The sequence below is a fragment of the Rhyacophila brunnea genome, unplaced genomic scaffold (genome assembly GCF_057557595.1).
Source record: "Rhyacophila brunnea isolate RB1 unplaced genomic scaffold, BYU_Rbru_1.0 scaffold_1, whole genome shotgun sequence".
NCBI classification, from domain to species: domain Eukaryota; kingdom Metazoa; phylum Arthropoda; class Insecta; order Trichoptera; family Rhyacophilidae; genus Rhyacophila; species Rhyacophila brunnea.
The window spans coordinates 45,980,120-46,004,687 of NW_028232751.1; positions in this window are offsets into that span (position 1 = coordinate 45,980,120).

Consider the following 24,568-nt stretch of genomic DNA (forward strand, 5'->3'; position numbering starts at 1 on the left):
AAGTTAATATACTACTATAACAACATCGCAAACTATGAATTGAATATGAAGGATTGAAATTACTATCAATATAGAACAGAGGTCGTCCATATACAATGTCACAAGCTAGAGGGGAGGGAGTCTGATATAACGAGATCATTTCTATGAATGATGAAGAAAATGTGACTTCACAAAACCAACAAATTTAAAATAATGTAACTTCAATCGAATTAATAACCATAAAATCATTTATTTCTGTTATAATTTAATATTGAAAACGGTCATTTTTGAAGAATTGTTTTTTTAATAAATAATGGGGGGTTTAAAAATATGACAATCTGGATATTAGGGTAAAAGATTTTGTGTTTACGGGTTCAAAAAATACCGAAATCGTGTGATGTCAAATATGGACGACCTATATTACTCAGTGCTTTTTTCAAAAAAAATATATATATATATATTATGTGTCGAAAAACATTTGTTTTTAGTTTCAAAATCATTCAATATTTTAAAAATCAAATCAAAATCTTTTTTTTCTCAATATTTTGTATTCTGTTACATGTGATGCTTATTTTGTATGTAATACATTTTCAATAATAAAAAATGATTATTTAAAAAAAACAGGGATATTCTGTATTACCGCATATCCCCATTAAAAAAAGCACTGAAATTAATACTATTCATTGCAGTTCTTAAAAAATAGTCATTATTCATCAAATAAATTTAATAGATTGTATAAAAGCTTGTACTGTCTACCCGAAATAAACTATAGAGATAAGAAAATCAATCCAATTGTAAATTAATGTCATTATGTTCTTATGCAAAATTTATTATATTTTTCTAATTATACTAATAACTACAAAAGTAGACGAATATTATTATCCAAATCATTTGCAATATCTATCTGTATTTATGTCATGATGGCTCAGCTCTACTCTACTGGCAGGATATGGAGTAGCAAAATTAAAACGAGAAACTGGTCTCCGTATACTATTGGTAAAGTAGTGACATGGCTGCTTGAAACAATATTTATAAAAGGGGGTAGCAAATTGCAACAGAATATGACTTGCACAACAATTTATATTTTTTTTGAGAACCATAACATTCATTTCACATTCTTAACTCTTTACAAACTTCTAAGAGGGTTCTAAGCCGTTTATAAATCAACTTTTTTTATCTCCTCTCTCACCTTTACACTCTTTCTTTCTCTCTCATTGTTACCTGCTTGCACTATAGGAAAATTATATCTGGAATTTGATTATTTATATTTTTTCTGCTGTTTTTCAACTGCTTTTTTCTTCATGTCGTCAACAGTATTCACGTGGTGGTGAATGAGGCGTGTTATTTTCACATTTAATATTTTTGTAGAGTTGCAAGTGTGTACCATAAAGCCACACGTGGTTCACTATCCATAGTTTACTATCCCCTTCACTATGCCTACCCATAGACATTTTTTTAGAATTACTAACATATTATCTTATTGTTGGCATATTATTGCATTTTACTTCATATTCCAATTCCTTCAGTGATTTCCAATCAGGATTCTGTAAAAGTACACAAATGTTCACGAAAAACCGGTTTAAAGATCTTAATATGCATCTTTAATATACAAATTGTGTCATAGATTCTGCCAACCAAAAAGGTTGGGAATCGCTGAATGAATGAATAACAAGTGGTATCAATCGATTATGTACATAAAACTTTATTATAGATACCTATTATGTTGTTTCATTTTTAAGTATATTATGTCATTGATGTCACTATCTATAAAGCTTATTTAAGTACATAATTGTAATATTATTCCTACATTATAAGTAGGTAATATATTATATCAAATGACACTATATTATAAATAAAACTGAAAATTATACTGTATAACATGTATAACATGTATTTCATTAGCATTTATTTTGTAATTATATAATTTATATTAAGTACCTACCTATATATTTAATTATGGCATTCAAAACGTTTATTAAATTTTTTTACTGAAGAAAAGATAGTTCCTTTTCATTCATAGTTCTTATGTAAATACAATATAATCAAATTTTAATGTTTTATTATCATACAATTTTAATATCAAAAGTTATCATTTGTTATGAAAAACATTCTGCAATATTCGGTACTTTTTTCATTTTGTTGTAAGTATTTTTTTTTATCCACTGCAAGATCGTTTCAGTCATGTCAGTCCTTAGGCTGCGCGCACACGGCAAAGCGAAGTTTCGGATTCATCCGCCAAACGACGTTTGCGTTTTATTTGCGAGCCGATTGCGTTTTATTTACGAGCCGATTGCGTTTTAAATGCGTTAATATTTCGACAATGCTGTCCAAGAGAAAACACGGTTTTCAAGGGGATTCATAAACGCCTTTTTTTGAAACTGCACCCTGCTGCGAGAGTATTTATCTTTCATTACAGTGGCGTACAAGGATAAATAAATCAATATAAAATCAGTACATAATATTGCATTATACCTACATTTATTTTCCCACTATTGCTTCTTTTGGAGCTGGACTGTTTTATATTGAAAGCGTTTTGAAAATTACCTATTGTTGAGCCTATTATATACCATCATCATCAATACTATCGACCGAAAGCCATAATATATTATAGTAAAAAAATACGAAATCTAACATAAATTTGGATATTTTATAGATAGGATAATACAATTTATCTATTACAGTTTGGTTTAGGCATAGCTTGATGAATTAAAAAAATGAACTTACAATATGTGTGATACGTATTTTTAATCTAAAGTTAAAAAAATAAGTAAGAATGAAAAAATGTGCACAATTTTGTCATATCGCCTAAAATATACCAATACTATTATGGTTTGGTAAGACAGGGCTTAATTGATTTTTAAAATTCAACCAATACTATCTGTAAATTGTAGTCGTATTTCAATAAGAACATATACAATTGACTGAAAAAGGTTAATGTGCACTATTTATGGCGGACCTTAACAGCTTACCTGCACCCTTCGCCACTGTACCTACATTTATTTTCCCACTATTGCTTCTTTTGGAACTGGACTATTTTATATCGAAAGCGTTTTTAAAATTACCTATTATTGAGCCTTGTATGTATCATCATAAACTTTGTCTGATTAATACTATCAACCGAGGGTACTTGATGGAGTTTGAATTTAAATTCTAATTAATTTAAGTTTTGTACTATTCCACTTGAGTATTTTTTTGCGATCAGGCTTTTGCCTTTCAACATTTTGCGCACTCGCCAATGGCAAATACACATTGACATCAAATTCTAGCTACAATAAAAAAAGATTATAACTTAATACACGAAGAAAGGGTAAAAACCTTATTACCTAGATACCTACTAAGTAAATGATGAAGTATAAAAACATAATATTTTGAATAATTTGAATATTTGCAGTGTTTCTAAAAAAACCCGTTGTAAATACGATTAATACATTCGGTAGGTAAGCGTATTAAAATGTCATTTCTCGTAAACAATAGTTTTCTCGTTGTGCAATATGTTGGGAGATTAATAATATTAACTAATGAGAGATGTCACCAACTGTAACTACTCACTAAATAAAAAAAACGAATAAACAATGTTAAGGTATAGTTCGCAATATGCAAATTTAAATAATTTTTGATGAATACCTATATACCTATACCGAAAATATTTATATAAGTACCTATAGATACGTATTGAATTACCCACCTACCTATTCATATTATTATGAAATACATATTTAAAATAACACCATTCTTTTGGGAAGAATACAAGTAGGTGTGCATTTGGTTATATTCGATATTAAATAAGTATGTATCTTTAATAGAATCATGCCTCCTTTTTATGATTGTAGAATCTTTATGTAGGTATCGAATCTATAAAATATTTTTATTAAATTTAATCTGTTTTTAAGCGTGAAGGCTCGCCATAACTATAAGGTAAACTAAACCATTATTATTTATTTTGTAGTAAGTATGTACTTCTTTAATTATTTTTTTTATTAGTTGACACTTTTATCTTCTATAGATACACTAAAATGGAAACGGGTGCCAATAATAACATATTGAAGTGAGAATAATGAATACCTTCCTACTACTATCGATAGGTATGTTGTGTAGGTACATGTATATTTATATTAATTATTATTTTCGTATTATAATATATTATTTGCGATTAATTGATAACAAAATTTAGATAATTTATCTATTCACCCGCTACAGTAAAATCTATAAAATATTTTAATTAAATTATATCTGTTGCTCTACATTGCATGAACGCCACTGAAGCAATGGAGTAATTAATTATGTCATACAAAACGTGCCATGAATATACTACCTACCACATGTTCTTTTAAATCTTCCCATTTAGGCCAGGACCGAACTTTTGAAAGCTGAAATTTATGGGGGCGCGTATTAAGAAATATTACTGATTAACCACATAATTATGTTCAGAAAGGCCTAATAAATTTTATTTACCAATGACAAACTCATGACCGGATGAGTGGGTATTTTTCATTAAAAAAATGGTTCCATGACAAAACAGGACAGTGACAAAACAGAACACCTGGAGAAAACCTGGCTGTTCTGTTTTATCATGTTCTGTATTGTTATTGTTGTCGAAGTCATGATGAATTGTTTGCAACCAGAAAGATTCACTTGAATGCTTAATGCTTATTTGGACTATGTCTGCATTTGCGTATAGCTAACAAAAATCCGCATGAAAGTCATTAAAAATAATTTCTACACTATGAAAATATCATCAAATTAAAAAACGCTTTCGATATAATATAACAGAATTCTATTCCAAATCAAGCAATAGTGGAAAAAATAAATATAGGTAAAATGGTAAAAAGAAATACTTAATAATTATGTAGGTAATGTTTACATATTATATTTTTATATTTTATTTTTCTTAGTTCGCCACTGGCGACAAAAAAAAGTTTTTTTTTAATTCTTCGGATAGTGCAATAAATAAATTCTTGTTTGTCGAACACAATAAGGCACATATTGTATGAGATAATTTATTACTTTAGTCCGAAAAAATTAAAAAAATCTTCCTTCTTTCTTAATTAGTGTCATCAAGAATTTCACAGTGGCGTTAATGCAATGGGGAAAACAGATATAATTTAATTAAAATATTTTATAGGTTTTTTGTATATAATTTGTTAGAACAATGTAATATATTATTATACCTATTGTATCTTTTATTAAATAAACATTTAAAACATATTATTCATAAACATTTGAAATATCTCCCCTTAAAATCTGTTCATATTTCCAATAGAATATTATTGCTTAGAATTCAATAGCTACATATTAAAAAGATAGCTATTGTAATGAGACTATATCAGGTAATTTCGTGTTAGTAGTAGTACTAATCAATAGTAATAGGTAGGTATTCATTATTCTCACTTCAATATATTATTATTAGTACCCGTTTCCATTTTAGTGTATCTATAGAAGATGACAGTGTCAACTAATAAAAAAATTAATTAAATAAGTACATACTACAAAATAAATAATAATAGTTTAGTTTAACGTAAAGATATGGCGAGCCTTTCTTCTCGTGAAATACTTCTTCTCATAGCTGTGCTGTGTCACAACTTTTTATTATATTTTGTAAAACTGCTTACCTACCGAATGTATTTAATAGTATTTACAACAGGTTTTTAGAAATACTGCAAATATTCAAATTATTCAAAATATTATGTTTTTGTACTTAATCCTTTACTTAGTAGGTATCTAGGTAATAAGGTTTTTACCCTTTCTTCGTGTATTAACTTATAATCTTTTTTTATTTTATTAATAAATAATAATAGTACAAAACTTAAATCAATTAGAATTTAAATTCAAACTCCATCAAGTACCCTCGGTCGATAGTATTGATGATGATGGTATATAATAGGCTCAACAATAGGTAATTTTCAAAACGCTTTCGATATAAAACAGTCCAGCTCCAAAAGAAGCAATAGTGGGAAAATAAATGTAGGTATAATGCAATATTATGTACTGATTTTATGTCGTCCGCCATAAATAGTGCACATTAACCTTTTTCAGTCAATTGTATATGTTCTTATTGAAATACGACTACAATTTACAGATGGTATTGGTTGGATTTTAAAAATCAATTAAGCCCTGTCTTACCAAACCATAATAGTATTGGTATATTTTAGGCGATATGACAAAATTGTGCACATTTTTTCATTCTTACTTATTTTTTTAACTTTAGATTAAAAATACGTATCACACATATTGTAAGTTCATTTTTTTAATTCATCAAGCTATGCCTAAACCAAACTGTAATAGATAAATTGTATTATCCTATCTATAAAATATCCAAATTTATGTTAGATTTCGTATTTTTTTTACTATAATATATTATGGCTTTCGGTCGATAGTATTGATGATGATGGTATATAATAGGCTCAACAATAGGTAATTTTCAAAACGCTTTCAATATAAAACAGTCCAGCTCCAAAAGAAGCAATAGTGGGAAAATAAATGTAGGTATAATGCAATATTATGTACTGATTTTATATTGATTTATTTATCCTTGTACGCCACTGTAATGAAAGATAAATACTCTCGCAGCAGGGTGCAGTTTCAAAAAAAGGCGTTTATGAATCCCCTTGAAAACCGTGTTTTCTCTTGGACAGCATTGTCGAAATATTAACGCATTTAAAACGCAATCGGCTCGTAAATAAAACGCAATCGGCTCGCAAATAAAACGCAAACGTCGTTTGGCGGATGAATCCGAAACTTCGCTTTGCCGTGTGCGCGCAGCCTTAATTGACTGCAGGGCTCCAGAAGTTAGTAAAGGCAGCACCATTTTCCACAGCTTGTAGGGTATCATTGATATTGAATTTTTATACCCTCAGTAGCTAGATTCACTTCCCATGTGGAGTCAGTCCTCTTTGGGTAAGATGGTCAGAGATATGGTTGTTTGCCACAAAGCCTGGTAAGTCTTGTTTTGCACATTTATTGTGCATGCATGACGTGTCGCGGATCCCTCTCTTGTGCAGTCTTTTTAGAATAAGATAGTATAAGATGTACACTCCAATCAAAGTCTATGAAAATGGCATATACAGTAGAATGTATAGTTAGTTAAATGTCGTGTGAGTATAACCTATTCCCTACTATGCACATCATACACACAATTTTTAAGCAAAAAATACATAGATCATTGTTGCGCATTAAAAACTGGTTAGATTGTTCTGAAAATATTTTTTTTCTTGTGAAGCTCTTCTTGCGATGCTTCCAAAGGACGCTTCTCGTTCGTTATGCCATGGTATATGCTCGAAAGGGTGTGGAAACATGGCGGGTGGTGGAGGGAAAGCATACATTGTGTCAGTATGCTTTTAGTTCTGGCAAGATTAATTTTTAATCTAGACAAAATTGGATTTTTCATGATTCATGATTTTTTTTCATTGGTTAATCATTACATTAGAGTTAGACAAATCAAGAAATGTATTATCACAATAACGTAAAATTATTTTAATAATAATAATAACAATTATGTAAAATCACAATAACAACTGATACTTTACAGCCATGAGAATTAAATAAAAAAATATTTTTACATTTAGGTTTCTTGATCATTTAAATTTATGATAAAAATAAATCCACTTACAGCTAATGGCATGAAAAAAAATCTGTACAGCTGTAATATATATTATTTTTTTTAAATAGTCAAGTTTTTAAATAATATCTACATCACTAACCAATTTTGAAAACACAATAATGATATATATATATTATTGTTAATTATTATTTTATTTTTTGTTCTATGTAATAATTTTATTTTATTTGGTTACCAATATACAAAAATTTATTGCCATATCGAGTTGTTTCCAAGACCCGGTGTTATTTGAGAATTTTTGTCACAAAACAGCTTTGGCACCGTCAGTTACGTCCCTAGGGAAAGTGCTTCCCTTAAGCATAATTAAATTGCTGTCCCTTTGACTTTTGATCCCAAGTTATTTATAAATGTATTACCTTCTTTGCTGAAAAAAAAATCCTTTCCACAAAATCTACTCACTACGTCCCATATAATATTACCATTTTAATGATATTATTTTTGTTATATTTTGTTCTATATGGACATTCTCCCACATTGCACAAGCAAATTTAATGATAAAATAGCTCCTTGATAACAAATCATACCATCTGGACTTAAGTAAATAAACATAAGCAATTTTAGACTCTTTTAAATAAAATAATAATTATAATCCCTGCGTGATTAACTGTGTTACCTATTTGGTGACTCACATAATTCACCACTCTTCTGCTTACCGTCCACAAATGCAACTGCTTAATAAAATATAAATGTAAAAGTCAGTCCCCATAGACTTTGAAGCCACCTTTGGTTTATTTAGTGCTGGATGACGATCATGCCACAAAACGCAAGTATCACATAGGTCACTTAAATATTTTCAAATATTACCAATATTGAATGCGCGTCTCGTTTACGTAACAAACTGATAAGCCTGATGAAGAATATTATGAGACATACGTAACTATTGAAAATAAAATATTCTTTAACACGTGTTTAACTTTATCCCATATTTCTCCAAACTTTAGAATCAAACCTCGTTACAGCATCACCCAGAAGGCAACCCACTGCCCATTATTTTTGTATTCCCTGTTACCGCCCCTAATATTTCTCTATAAAATCATGTACCCCGATAATGTCAACAGGGACGGTGATAAATAAATCAATATCCAAACTATATTGAACAACATTTTTTGCACATCTGATGAGGTCCTTAATTCAAATTAATCTTCATTATGAACCCATTTTCACAGCTTCTTTTTTCGAAGAACCTGGTGGAAAATACAACATTGTGTACTTTACGAAGTAAAATTTTCAAGTTCGCATCAACTAATGTTCTGTCTGGAGAAATTCAAAAATATGTCAATCTTACGAGCTGAGGCATACGGGCATAGTGCTAATCATTATTACTCATTACACGCACTAATATCGCCACGTGTAAAAAGGCCGAATTAGTAATACGCATTAGTATTCGGCTTATTTACACATGTCAGTATTAGTGTGTGTAGCGAGTACTAGTGATAAGAACTAAGCTCGTGTAAACAAGTCCTAATGCGTGGAATTGAGCGCTGTATTTCAATACAATACATCCTTACACCACTAAAATTATTATGTATTAACAAATTATTTCTACCTACCTATCTTATTATTATTAATTCTCATTAAATTCAAATTTATTTGTATCCCATTGCACTTATCCATAATATAAAAAAATAAGATGTATATTCACACAGGGCGAAGTTGAATGAAGAACTAGTAGATTTGTACAGTTAGTTACGTGTTATAATATAAATAAATGTTACATTTAGATTGTATATGCAACAATAACCTCATCGATGAAGTCTAATATTATAATATAAGTGGATCATAAGATAAAAATATTATAATTGGGTTCGACATAATAAACAGTAGTAATATTAGTATTCATTTCAATATTTAACATACATAATTTTAATTATTTATGCATTTAATTTGATTCATTTGTTCTACTCTTGAGGCATTACCGACCAGGGTGGATCTCGGGCGCCTGAAGCATACTCCTTCAGATAAATTGATTATTGCAAGCATTTTTTAATTTGAATAAAACTACACAGCCTTATAATCTCAGTGATCTCAAAATTCAAACTTCACTATAAACCCCTACGCTATGTAAGCTATGAAACCAGCGTTCAGGATTATTTTTTTTATAGAAAAATAGAGCTGTTTAAACCTTATCTATTTGCTAACCACAGTCACTGTTTATTAATCCGTAGTAAATGGAGAGCATAACTATTTTAACATAATGCCTCAGTCTTTAAATTAAAATATTTGGTCTTTGTAAAAGTTTAATGTGTTTCGTATTAGACGTAAAACTTATTAAGTTCACTTGTAACATTGCACATAACGAGTTTTTCATTTGAAACAATAATATGACTTTTAGAATTTAAATATTTGAGCATTTACTAAGAGACAATACTTATTTGACATCCTAAAATAAGCATATATTATCTGCTGATGGGGCCCCAACATCAATTTGCTACTTTACCTTATAAATTTAATATCAATCCACCATCGAAAAGCCGTCATTTTTCTAAATGCTTTATATTAATTCTTAGGTTCCATCACGTGTTTATTTGCATTTATAGTTATTTAATTTTTTATTACCATTTAGTGATAATTATAAAAAATATATTAATAATCTATATTGTAAGCATAATAAATAATATATTTTGTGCTGGGGTCTGTACCTACTTAGTAGTTTACTTATTTATATGAGAGAGAGTAGAATTTAATTTTGTAAGTACTTTCTTTAATATTTTAATTATTTTTTAATTATTTACCATTTATAAATTTGAATTAAATATCGATTACATATTTTTACGAATTAGCATTAATAATTAATGTGCCTAGAAAAAATGCAGATTGGTATAAAGATATTTTTTTTTGTAGGTTGATGTTAGGATTTTAATTTATAAAAGTATAGTGTCTTAAAATCAGCTATTAAGTAGGTATGTGGGTATTGTGTTTTACAGATAATTTTATTAAGAAAACAATTAAATTTATTTTATGAACAATTTAAAATATTGTTTTTAATAGTATCTACAATAATTCAATAAGCATTGTGCTTTGTACTTGTAAGTATATTGAGATTCAATATGCTTGAGGTTATTATGTTTAGTACAGTCCAGATTTTTTTACGGATTAACATTTTTTTAGTAAAACTGTTGTACACGTGGTGCAGCAAAATCGTCGGTAGAGCGAATCCAACTGATGCATAACAAAAACGCATCACAGCTTAGTCAAAAAGCGAAATGCCTGCAACTAGACTCGAACCAATTACTTATCGATCTCTAGAGAAATGCACCTCCACCAAGCTTTATCCACGGTATACTTAATAATGTATTATTTAACATTAATTTCAAAAATATTGTTCCCAGTTGCTTAGACTTTAGGTTACGTGTGTTTGCCGCATAATACTGCCTGCTTATTGTAAGTCTGAAAAAAAATAGTTAGGTATATGAAAGTATCAAAATTTTGCATATTTTTTTTTTTATATTACAAATTAAAATCAAAATATAGTAACGGAACCATATTAAGAGAAAGTGAGATATCAATAATGTTTTTTAATTTAATATTACAGTGGAATCTCAACTTTATGAGCCGGAATTCACGTATCCCCGCTATTTGCATCTAGATTCCGCGAACCCATTATTTAGTACATTTTTAATTCCCGGTTTTACATTTTTATTTCCCATATTTTACATATGAAGTACATATTCAAAATTCAATTCAAATTAATAATTAAATTTGTTTTAACAGATTTAATTACACATGTATGTACATAAATGCATGGCAATTATTAAAATTTTATATTGCAGAAACATTTTCATCTCTCACACATTTCTCTTTATACTTACGCCTGCCGTGTAAGGGCGCAGACACACGACATTGCAGTCAACGTGCGTAGAAGTGCATCGACGCAAGTCTTATTTGATTCTAATCGGATGCAATTGGAATCAAACAAGACCCTGCGTCGACGCACATCTACACACGTCCACTACAATGCCGTGTGTCTGCAGCCTAAGTGCTTATGCATTTGCTTTTTTCTTTTTTACAGACATAACTGGTGGTGTACAAGCCCAAGTTTATATAAAACAGTATATGGGCGTCCTATCACAAAAAAAATCAATATCCTCTTTACACTTTCCCACTATTACGTCGTTTTCTGTCAGTCTTTTCAAAAACGTAAAATTGTGGTTTCATTGTAATTTAAACGTTAGTTACAATATCAACATACATTATATTGTAATAACATGAGTGATGTCTCAGTGATAACGTATAGAAACTGCATATGATATTTACAATAGGTACATATTATTATATTATGTCACCATTTTTGTTGCGAATATTAATTTAGTTAATTTTATTACATCTGTTTTTATGAAACATTTACTTTTACGTGGTTTTAGTCTAATAATAAGGTTGTACAGAATGTATATAATATATGTAAGAATGTGCATTATTAAAATGATCACTACTCCGATAAATAAATATAGTTGTTATCAGGTCACAGCATTTCCCATGTAAATTTTAAAAGTTGTGACCTATAACTTTAGGTGTTTTAATAATAGGTAGAAATGTAGAATATATAACATGATAAACTTATGTAATGTATTATAGAAACATTTTTGTAAATAATAATATAATAATTACCAATATGATATATCCCTATAATTATCAAATACCTTGCTTAAAATATTTCTATGTATATTCGATTATGTTGAGTTTGGGTGTTCATCATTTTTTTAATGTAGAATTATTTCTAAAAGATTTTATAACAATGTTGTAAATTTAGTGATACATTATTATTATGAATCCGATTAATCAACATACTGTACAGCATTACATAATTTAAAACAATATAATATACAAAATGATAACAATTTTATGAAAACCCTAACATCTATATGTATGGAAAAATGTTGCAATTAATAATTTTTTTTGATTACGTAAATTTCTATATCTTAATCTTACATTCATTTAGTCAGTATTTTTTGAAAAAATTAGTAAAATTAAAGATACTTGGTGTGTTCGAATCTATGTGAATTTCTCCAAACGTTGCAGCGGAAATCTCGAACGCCCTGCATTTCTCCACACTCACACGAGACATTCTCACCGTTTACGTAAGACGCGTCCTACCTTTTCAGGCTTCCCTTACATTTTCAGGCACCAAGTTTTAGCCTATTCAGTGCCTTCCAGACTTTGAAAGGTGGTTCGTCTTGCGGTTCAGGTATCAGTGAGTTTCTGTTTCCATTTTTGATTTCGAATTTCTTCTGGGAGACAATTCACTTCTTATTCCTTGTTTTAAGCCTTGAGGTTCCTACATACAATGGGTATCTAGGATTATCTACTTCTTTCTTCATTTATAACAGTTACTTCACTTCGTACATCATTTGCAATCAAGCGTTACTTGAAAACGTCAGCATTACTGCTAGCCAATCCTTTCACTACCGGAACATAAACACCAATATAATTAAAAATTATTTATATGGACAAATTTTCTAGGGTTCTACCCATTTTTTTTAATATTAGCTTACTGGTGTAAACAAATTTCCACAATAGTAGTTTTATGAAATAATAATAAATATAAACGTATGTAACATAACGTAGGTATATAGAGGAAAAAAACTGAAAATTCAATAATTGTCGCCGTCAAAATTTTTGGCTCGCAAGCCTTGGCAGGTCTTGGTCTACTCCAGAAATTTTCTCCATCACGAACGATTCAGTGCTATCACTTTCTGATTCCTTTCATTCTTAAATGCTATCTTAAAATCTCAGTATCGGTGTCCAGGTCATCTCTCAATTTCAATTTCGATTATTGTAAGGAACGAAATTATACAAACACCATATAATTACAAAATTTTCATAATATCTGTTATTTTGCTCGCCAAGCTGTTGAAGTTCTTTTAATTTAATAGTTCCGTATTAGCAACTCCGATCACTCTCCCCTATGTATTACGTACATATGTATTAGAACTTAGTATATAGGAAATTAGAAGTTTGTTATATTCAATGGAAAATCTGTAGCGAAAATGGACAATTTACTCTTCTTTATGGGTAATTGATAGGAATTTTTTGATGATGTACATACATGTAAGTATATAATACAGTATCATATAAAAAATAATAATCTTAATATAGTTTTCATAATAGAATTTCAAATAGATTTCATAATAAACCTATATTACTGTAAATATTCAACTTATTCCTTTATGAGAATTTAATATCCAACATCGTTATGTCTTTTCCACATTTTATTTGCCGTATAACGTATTATTTAGGGATTGCAATACAGAATGAATATATCAATACCAGTATTTCTTAACGAATACTGTTATTAATACCGGTATTCGTCAAACATATTATAGATATAAAGAAGTACTTATCAATAAATATAACTATTAAAATCTATTTCAATCACTATTATTTTATCGCAACTTGAAGTACCTACCCACATTTATTCTGTTGAAAGTTGTAAATATGCATAAATCATAATATTTTAGAACTGATTATTTTTACAAAAGTCCGGGTACAGAAAAATCTTTCTATAAGTTATAGAATAATTGAAAATATTTGCCACGAATGTTTTCTTTTTCTAAATATGTTAATTCACGATAGTTCTATAAGTATATTATATTATTTTCAGGGATTTTGTTTTAATTTTTGTTAATTTCATTCGATATATTTTGAATTTTGGCAGAATAAAACTTATAAACTAAATTTAACATAAGTACTATATATCAATAAAAGTAATGAAAAATAACATTAAATTCATTTTTTAAAAACGTATATTAATACGCATTCTTAATACCGAAAATAGCGGTATTTCGAATGTTTGAAACTGGTATTTCGGGATCGATAAATAATTGAATACCGGTTTTGAAATACCGGTATTGCAATCCCTAGTATTATTATTCACATCATTTTAAAAAATTGTAGGTACTTTCATAATTTTACAATATGATATTATATTTAACTACAGAAATGTTGTTAAAAAATTTAAAATACTATTTATCTATCGTCAGTAGAGGAGAATGGGACGGGTTTTTTTAATAGGGTTCTCTAAACCAGCGTGAATTGTAACCACCATGAGAAGACTAGGGATATATTATATTTCAATCTATCTTGTTGACTGATAAGACACAATATTAGAATATTGCAGAATCTACATGATATTTCTATTGAAATATCTTCTTAATAACTCATTACCATCATCATCAAATATTATAAGAATAATACATATTCTCTTAATGCGAGATGTCTTAGGAGGATTATTTTAAATAATCAAATACTTTTTTTTAAACTAGATAGTTTAATATTATTTCACACAGAAAAGAAAATAATACTGATAGATCTTTCCTTACATCTTCTTTCTATAATAGTTACATGAGTTTTTTAATTATCAACCATGACATTCAAAATTAAATCAGACAGCGGCTGCTTAGAATTAAAATGGCTATTAATCTATGTAATATAGATGATTTCAATATTTCAGACTTGTCGTGCTGAATATTTAAACTCTGCCCTCAACTACCGCAAGGAATTAATTTAATGTGATTCACATTTGGGTTTTTCATGTCTGTCAGATTTACCATACATTATTACAAATTATAATTTGGTACAGATAAAAACTATATTATCTGCATTAAAATAAGAATTTTCAATATGATACGTACTATCCGAAACAATATCGTGGATAAACTTTTGCAAACATAATGATTAGAGGCGGCTCGTCTTTAAAAGTCCACAGGGGCCAGACCCACCACTATTCTGTAGTCTAACCAATCGCAAAGACTAACAATTAAATGTTATTTTTAACAAAATAGTAAAAGTCTAGAACATACAATTATTCAAATAGTCTCTCTTTCGGGCATGAGTCAGATAAATCCATTGCTGCCATCACTGTGAAGTCCAGTGTAGCTGGTCCGCCCGCTTTTATAAGTGTAAATTTTCAATTATTTGCCCATTTACAATCACAAGTAAAGTTCTTAACTTAAAATGGAACCTGTTTTCATTTTTAAAAGCAGAAGAAAAAATATGAATCAAGAAACAGTATCTATAAATAAATAACTTCGATTTTATATTGTACTAACAGGCCCCATATTTTTTTATGACTTCGAGCCGCCTCAACATAATATTTAACTTTGATGTGAAACTTTTCCTAGGTATAGAATTATTATCATTTTACGATGCTACTATAATTATTAATGTAAACAATAAGATACATTTTGGAAGAAATGGAAAGTAAAATAAAAACAGAAAAAATTACAATAACAACATATACAATGTGAATATAATATGAGGTGTCTAATCTCCACAATTCAATACTTGTGATAAAAAATGTTTTTGTGTTTCAAGTTTAAATGATTGGTTAACATTATTTTCTTTTTTTACATTTATTAACCAATCATTGTTTAAGTGAAATAGTCAATTAAAATTGTACATACTGGCTTTTGTCGATATGTTTTTATGTTATCAATTTCATTAAGTTTTTAAACACTTTTTTTGTATGCATTGAGGTTTGGATGATATACCTACATTATTGAATATTGAGTAAAATACTTAATCATAATGTAGAATATCTATCTACCAGTGGCATGCGGTCCATAGTTGCTGTAAGTGCAGTATCCCCAGAAATAACTACCACCTACTATTTATTACGTATTTATCATGCAATAAATTTTATGGTAAATTTTACTTAACTATATAACATGTCTTCTTCTAAATGCTCTATGTTATTATTAATCTCTTCTTCTTCTTTCACCCTGTCACGACCCAGCATTGGGACATAGGGCAAGCACAATTTGACGCCACTTCCCTCGATCCATCGCCAACTCTTGCGTCTCATCCATTCCAGAACTGCAGTGCGTAGATCACTTTTGTAGCACTGCTGCAGGGTGAGGGAGGGCCGACCACGGCGACGGAACCCTTGAGGCTATGCCACAAGTGTACGAAGTGTCGCATTCTTTGGCGGCATCCGAAACACATGTCCCAGCCACGTCAAACGTCTCATGATTACCTCAATCACCGAAGGCTGTTGTGTCTGCTCACGAACTCGGCTGTTTGTAACTTGGCCGTACCAATGTACCCCTAAGATTTGGCGGAGACATCGATTCTTAAGGCTCAAAAGCCGAGACCTTTGAAGCTTAGTATGATGCCATGTCTCACAGCCATACAGGAGCACAGGTAGCACGCACGCGTTAAACAAAAACCTTGACCTCCATGCGACTCCAAGTTGGCTGAATGCAATGCAATGCTGATTCCCAGTTTACATAATATTATGTAAATATTTTCAAAAAATTGCAAAGCTACCTCTCCGCAATATCACACACCCAATTACCTTATTAACTATCTGCAAAAATTCAATTTAATTCGTTACAAAACTCTTATACAATAAATGTACCTGTGCTTTATTCAATAGTAAACACTAATCATACAAGAAAAGGTCACCCCACGCCACTGGTACCAAATATTTTTTGTATGATTTTGATCACATGTGAAATAGACGCCTCATATTATTGTTGTTAATGAAAGGTTTCTTTTTCTTTACTATACTGTAACCATATAAAAATAGCCTCAAATTCTATGCCTACGGATTATTAAAATATTAATCATGCTTTTTAGAGTTCAGTAGTTAAAAATATTATTTGCGAAATGTAATGAATGTTGTCATATTTCTTTCTGTCAATTCGTATTTTTTTTATTATTATCAAAGCATATAAGATATCCACTATCATAAATTTGAAGAATACGGGCAATAACTACCCATTCTATATAATAAATTTAAGATACTTTGGATTTTAAGTTATTAAAATAAAATATAATTCAGATAATTATGTAATTGCTCCTTGCATGATATGAATTTATCTCGTTTGGCAATTTCAGACATGAGTCAGAAATGACTCTGTTAATAGTTTTTTTTTTATAAAATCCAGCTAAAATATAATAATAATACAATGGTGTAATCTGCATATCGGAAGCATCCTAGAAGCAATTTTTCGTATAACTTTAATTTAGTTATGTTGTTATATCATGAAACATTGTTTTATTATCTAATTTTGTAAGTGTCTATTCAGTAGAAAATAAAATGTTTTATAATCATGTAGTAGTATATTATTCACAAAACCTTCAGTAATAAATTTAATACCCACAACTGAATGAAAACTTTCATGCGACGAAGATGGCATAAGTTCAGGATGGTACAACCACAAATCCGTTGTTCGACGATGATACAGGCCATGTCTCAAGGATGGAAGATACCCAACCACCCATGAGGGTACTCTTCAATTGACTGGAAGGAACCAGGTGGGTCGGTAAATTGCAGCGGATGGACTATGCAGAGAGACACATCATCCCTGGGGCTAAGGCAGTAGATTGAGATTACGGTAGACAGATGGAAGTGAGACGTTTCCAGAAGCTCCCAAGATTCACATTGTTGTTTACAAAATTATTGAAAACATTCACAAGAAGTCTTAATAGAATGGAGGCATAAAGCGTTGCTCTCCATAATTGTTATTTTTGGGCAAGCACAAGGTCGCTAGAGATTGTTGAGAGGTATAAAGTTATAAAAATATATAGGTTTAGCTCTTATAAATTCGTTCCATGTAGAGTAAAAAAATGCATGTAGCCTCTATCAGTACTTTTGTCTGTTCATTTATTTAATAAATATATACTTATATAATATTATTGAAGAACATTGTCAAATTTGGATTGGCATATGAGCAGCAAACATACTTGGCTTAATGTGTACTACTTTCAATCTAAAAATAACTTCTTTTGAATATTTCATAGAAGTGAAGTGAACACTCTGGGCTGGCCAGAGTAATTTTCAGAAGCTCTGCAGGTTTCTGGCTTACAGTAGATTGTGTTATGTTTTAGATCTCTATTATAATATGGCAATGGATAAATTCAGGCGACATCCAACATCTCATTTGATTCTGTCAACGATAGCTCGAATTGAATCGTGTTTATTAATGCTAACGAATTAGTAATTCTTTTTAATTATTTCATATTGCATTAAACTGGTGTTGAATTATTGTTCATTGTGATTAATTCTACCTTTAACATTGTGAATTAAGTTTGGGCTGTTTTTGATGATATGGGGTACTTAACAGTAGCTTTACTTTAATTTTTAAAATAGGGCTTTAGTTTTTAATACTATCGATTTTCCTGAATTTATATTCGCTTGTCGTGTCAGTCGAGGTATAAGTTATTAAAAGAAATAGATGATTTGGGATAGATGGGTACCTACCTATTGATTTTTTGATAAAAACCTTCGACATACAAATAACCTAGGTACCCATTAATGAAGCATTATTAAATACATTTGAAATAAAATACGAAAAAAATAAATTATGTGTTTTCGACATTTTCGGCAGTGCAACAAACTACAATAATAAATTTATAAAACATCAAATACTTAGGGTTCAAATAGACTATAATATGACGATCGGGCACATATATGCTAAGAGCGTTTTAGTGTCTATGATCAAATTTATGCCATTCCGACATATTATACATACATATTGTATGAGAGCTATGACATCGTATTTACACTCTGTGACACAGGACGCCAAAAACGGGTTTTTCGACATATATAATATGACCGATCGTCATAGAGTGTATTTGAAGCATTAGTTTGACGATGGAATGAGATTCGTATCATTGAACCTGAATTGAACGAATCAAATGGCACCGTTGGATTTATTTGATTTGGAACCGTTTGGTAGAATGTCCACGGAAACGCTTTTCTAACAACTAATTAGTGTTGCCAGTACTTAAAATTAATTCATAATTTATTAGTCTCAAAGAGATTTGACTCCTCCCACAGAGGTAGCACACAAATCGTCGCAATAGGATTTGTTTCCCGAATATCCATTTTTGTCGAAATCGACATTTTAATGCAGTTCAATTTCTTTTATCGAACTCTACCGAAATCATTTATAAAAACAATATATTTTTATCTAGGAACAGAGATATTTTTTTAAAAAACCCGAATACGTCATGTTAAGTTACAATTACTCCGTGGTGTCCTCCCGAATGTCCAACTATTCGTACCTGAATATCCAAGTTAATTTCGGTCGAAATAAATCTGTGGCTGCGTTTTTATTTCCCGAATATGACTTTTAGCCAATCAAACCGCGCTGACGCCGTGCATCTCGCTCCCACATTCACGTTGTCTAGCTCTAAAACAATCACGCCCACTTTCATATTTTTCGGCCGTCCGGGGGCCTCTTTCAAATTTCGTCTTATTGATATTGTTTTTAAAGTTACTATTGTTTTAATAGTGAATTCATCAAATTTGAAGAGATCATTTATAGCTGATACATCACCAGTTTGCCCTGAACTTATAGTAAAGTTATGGAAGTGAGTATTTTAACCTAAATAACTGCATTTTGTTTTGATAAAAAATGACACAAAATCCCAACGGTTATATGAATTCTACAGTATGACCCGGCAACTACTATGACTAAAAAATAATTATTATTTCAAATTATTATTAATCAAATATTGTTTGTCTTTATTTTACTTTTAATCTAGGTATTTCTATGAAAATAAAGGCGATGCTATTATTTATTTTTGAATGCGCTGATAGTTAATTTAATTTAATATGACGTATGTTAGAAACTATTTATTTGGTGAATATTATATACTTAGGATATTGGTACCTACCTAATATAAGCAGCCAATGGTAATTAATTTATAGATGCTATTATTTTGTGTTGTCATTCCAATAGTAAATAATATATAATATTTATTTGGTGGTTTGTAATAAGTTTAATTGTTAATTATAGAAATATATAGATATAATAATATACAGATATAATATATACATAATTTTTTTTTTTTGGAACAAGTATTAATATAAAATTGTTAGCAAGTACGAGTAAGTACCATCATAAAATATTGGAGAAATCCGTGACGTCGGTTAGTAATTGAAGTAGTAGATACCTACTTTTATTTAATAAACAAAAACCGATCGCCGATAGTCGCTTGATTTTGAAGAATACTGATGAGTAGGTATTAAAAGGCCAATAGTTAAAGTTTGTCGTCATAAGTATGTCACCTCGTAGCATAGTGGATAATTCGTGGACTAGGTCGTAAACCCAGGAGATGTAGGGACGATTCTTGCCGGGTGTCTTACTTTTTTCAAAAAGATTTTTTCTATTGGTTATAATATATTTTCTCAGAAGTGATTTTAAAAATTATGTGTGTTCAATTATTAGAATGGTACATTCTTAAATCGTGTGAATTATTCGTTCAATAAAAAAATAGTTAATTACTTAAAAACTATTTTATTAGGTACTTAATCCGAAAACACCGAAAAAGCGATTGCCGCATGTTATTATTACATACGAACTTCGGTGATTACGAACATTAAGTATTTAAATAGTAGAAGTAATTATTAACAATTATCGTGTAAATAAATATAACATTTGAGGCGCGTACTTTTTGACCACTCAGTAATCCGTGGGCCGTGCAGCAATACGCTACGATCTTAAATCCCGAACGTCCTTATTTGGTCCCGAATATCCATTATTCTGAGAGAGCGCTAAAAATTTCCCGAATATCCACAGTGAGTACTTCTAAATAAAACGTATTTTCTGTGCATTTAATGATTTATAACAGTATATTATTCTTGGAATCTATTCTTAGATAATGTTGCAATCATACAGTGTAGAAAGAATGATTGATACATCTACTGATATTTAAATATACGACAATGAAATTTGTTTTTCGTCTCCTGTAAAATTGACATTTGGTCTATTCGGGAAACAAATCCTATAGCGACGAAATGTCAGTGCGTACTCGTTTTCTGAAATTATGTAGACTTTGCTGCAAATGGGCCATACTTGGACATAAAAACGCCCCACTGAGTATTTTTTTTTTATCAACACTTCAGCTTACAACCAATTTATGATAAACGTATTTTCATTATAAAAAGTTCCCGCAATAAAAACTTTATTAGGATTCAGGGTAAGAAAGAATAATGCAAATGGAAGTAAGTATTTTATTTTTAATAACACAATATTTTGAAAAATTAAACACAAATCAGTTAATAAATAGCAAATGGTTAAATATTGGAATAAGAAATATGGTCTTGTTTTTAGATATTGTTCTATATAATATAACATAGCATTATTGTTTAGATAAAACTGTTAAATACAGTTAATACCACAATAACACAAATAATTACAGTTAATTACAAACAAAAAAAAGTTTATTATATTACCTACCTATTTACACATGTGTATTTTTAAAATATTTTATGAAATAAAAATATAACATGAGTTCGGTTTTGACATATTGTGTATAAAATTACTTGTTTATATAAACCTATCAAACACAAATAATAAATAAATAAGGAACTTTAGGCAAGTTGGTAATAGAGATATCGTTTCATTAAACTATAATAAAATGTATAAAATGCACAAAGTGTTAACCGCACCTGAAGTACATTCATATAAAATATCGATAGTATTGAAGACTCTTTCAGCCGGATAATGTGTGCACCTCTGATGAAATCATTTTCCAAGAAATGCTTCCCACACAGTAATGAATATTGAGATGGCACCCAGCTCCCCCGCCCGACTGAATAAATCCACAATTTCCAAAGAACTTTATTTTTCGGAAATCTGAAATAATTTAATTTATATAACATTATAAAATTGCTACATACACTCTATTACATACTTCATATAAATACAATTTTTTGTTTGGTATTCTTAAAAATATATTTAACTCTGAAATGAAATATAAAATCTCTGTAAATAATGAATGTCATTAACTAGCACTAACAGTTTTTACTTTGAAAAACACATCGTATATTTTGGGTTCAAAATAATATTATGCATACGGCCCTGGATTTTACGCAATAAACAACCATTTTTTGATGTTTGATGTAAATGTTGTGAATTGTTAGGTATTGTAAAAGATCTTTTAGGAAAAACTATCCATGTATAAATAATTAATAGTATGCATATTGTTCCGAAATGCTGTTACTCATTTGTATTATTCCATTAATAAATAGTTTTTACCGAATAATAACGTAGAATAATACATAATTCATTTGTCAATAAACGTAAAGAAAAATGTAATATTATTATTATAAATTCCTGCGAAAAGATACGCCGGCATTTCTTCTGGCTTTGCAACCTATTGCACTGCAAGAGACCATGTTTTTTTTTACTTAAAACGTCGACGAAAATATCTTACTTTCAAGGTCGAGAGAATAACAACATTATATCCGCCATGTTGTTTTACGACACGAACTTGAAGTAGCAGCTCCAGAATACCAACTGTCTTTCTCCGATTCGTATTTTTTAGTACATAAATGGTGGCATGTTCCCTCTCCAGTCTTCAATCTCTTTGATTAGTCTCTAAAACAGAAACATACTCATTGAAACGTCAACTTGCTATGAAATTCTAACCTCCTATCGTGGTCTACAATAATACAAATTTAACAAACTGTCGTATTCATTCATTTTAAATGTACAAAATATAAAGAATGCTTCATGAATAGTAATACCGGGAAGAAGAAAAATGATGGAACTCACATGTATGTCGGTGGTTGAATCTTCTTCAGTATTATTTTGATTGGGAGATGTGTGTGGACATCAGGATAAATTATAACACAGTAACTTTCGATTTGACAGATTCTCCGCGGAGACGTTTAATTACATTAAATTATACAAGTTTGGAACACAAGGGCTCAGCATGAATGAGATAAAGTAACGTTAAATTGACGAAGTTACACAATTCATGTCGATGGCTAGCGTGCATACGGTATTCATCTGGATCACATTTCACTTTGCATTTTATTACACATGGACGTGTTCACACAATGGAGAGGTCGGCGTCGGAGCACTTTATCGGGGACGCGATAATTATGGGAATTAATATTACCACATTATAGGTAAAGGGTATACTGATCACAATTTAGAGAACATATTATCCGGCTTATATCAACAACCACGCCGCTGCCCGCAGAAGCGGCGCGTCCGTTTTGGGGACGATTTCCCTACCTCCGATATATTTAGGGGTCGGTTGACAACTGGCTATCTTTTTCCAAAAAGCCTGTTGGTTGGTAATGAGACGTGGGACGACCGCCACGGCTGTGGGGTGAGGGGAAGTTATTCGGCTGACTAACGGGACTTCTGTCCGTCCGCCTTGCACGGACACCGCAAATGGAGAGTGTCGGCGCGTGATCATCCAGAATGGAGGAAGTTTTTGAAGGGGGCCAAAACCCGCCAAAAGTTGAAGTGATGATACTTACCCTGCAACTAAGGTTCCTCGACAGCCGAATCATCTGGACCATGACTCTCAGTCATGAGGCCTGACGAAGAAGAAAAATTCACCAAAATTTTTGTATTTTTTTGTTCCAGACTCTAAGAAACTGTGTGGCATGCCTGCCAGTATTCGATATTTTGTTATTTAGTATTTCGTGAGGTTTATGAAAGGCTCTAAGAGCCCTTTTTAATATCGGGCAATCGTTAATAACATGCCACCCTAATTAAGAAGTGTTCACATATGGAGAGCAGTCGTCATCTCTCAGTTTGAATCTTTTTAAATAGGCTCTCAAGGCCGGTTCAGACTGGTCGAGTAATTTAGTCGAGTGGCGAGTGATTCAGTTACCACTAAATTATTTAGTAAATGAAAAGTGTCCGAACACAGTACATCAGTGAGTGATGTGTCAAAATGAACAAAGCACAACGTAACAAAGCAAAAATAAATAATGAATTCAACGAATTACTCACAAAGTTTAAGAATAAATATTCTTTTTATTGAAATTTGTATAATTAAAATAAAAATAAGTTAATAACTTCATATATTAGAAGAATGGGAGGAAAAAATTCTACGACAACTAATGAATCTTACTAAAGATAATGTGTTCAGGCTTGCCTCGTATTCTTTACTCAACCGAAAAAATGGATCGACTCGACTAGATGATTTTACTAAATTACTTGACCAAATTTGTCTGTTTATACATGTTTAGTTACTAAATTACTTGACCAGTTCGAA